Raw genomic sequence first — 1,200 nt, forward strand, 5'->3', positions numbered from 1 at the left:
GTTTACGCATATGTATATATATTCTGTTTCAGGCTGCCAATTTCATTCCCTGTGTGTTGATCCGTAGCCGTCGATCATGGGCTACATTAAAATACACTTTCCCTAGATTCCATGCAGTGGGACAGAGCTCAAAGCTACGAGGTTTGAATCAAACTTTTTAACGCTATACCCACATTTTAATAATCTTATCTTAACATAGTTCGTTTATTCGACTACGTTTTATACTTATTAGTCAGCCCAATACGGGAAACAATTATTCTTCTATTTAGATTTGTTTCCTTTTTTTCGTTGTAAAATACATTTTCTAGTCATAAAGGAGTTATTTTACAAGGTTAATGCTTTCTTTTTGTCAAATCTATTTAGCAGGGATGTGATAATATTGTAACTTCGTACAGAAAGATCTAGAGTAATGAAAACTGTTGGTTATTTCTTATCTTCAGTTTAGACACAAAACAGTATAAGTCCATGTTATTTCGTCCTGATCTGTTATTTATTTCTGAATATTGTTCTTTTACTCCATCGATACCTGCATATTTTTTAGTTTATTATACGTCTATTTCTTTCTATTTCTTTACGTAACAAATGTTCATTTATTTTTTCGTGTTTCCCCTTGTGCATTTACCTAATGTAAATCTGCTTTCCAATATTTCCTACTGAATCGGTGTAACATATTTTCTATTTATCGCTGTTTTTTTACTGGGATGCAGTATACAGTTGCACATTCGCTATACACATGGAAATAAATGTCATCCCATTGAGTGAATCCGTTCGTAATGTCATTTAGTGCCACAGTCCAAAGGCGTAAGTGGAGTCACTTCATGTAATATACACCGCTTCCAATGTACATGCGCCTTATTCATAAATATTCATGTTTTCATTAACTCACTGCATCATTATAGTTACCCAATTTACGAGGAAATTGTTTTCCTGGCATGAAAAAATATTTCATGTAATGAAGTAATATATCTACAGTATTAGTAATTTTCCTGCATTGGCGCAGACGTCACTGTACAACTAAGACACTCGCTTTGCATCATCGTGGTGTGGGGTTCAGTCCCACTGTACGGCATATTGAGAAAATCATCTACTATAGCCCCAGACCAACCGATGCCTACCCACTGTATGCGTGATGTTGTTGACAGAAAGACGAAAACTATTTGGTAGCCCGTCATATATATATATATATATATATATATATAT

The sequence above is a fragment of the Octopus bimaculoides genome, chromosome 3 (assembly GCF_001194135.2).
Source record: "Octopus bimaculoides isolate UCB-OBI-ISO-001 chromosome 3, ASM119413v2, whole genome shotgun sequence".
Taxonomy (NCBI): Eukaryota; Metazoa; Mollusca; class Cephalopoda; order Octopoda; family Octopodidae; genus Octopus; species Octopus bimaculoides.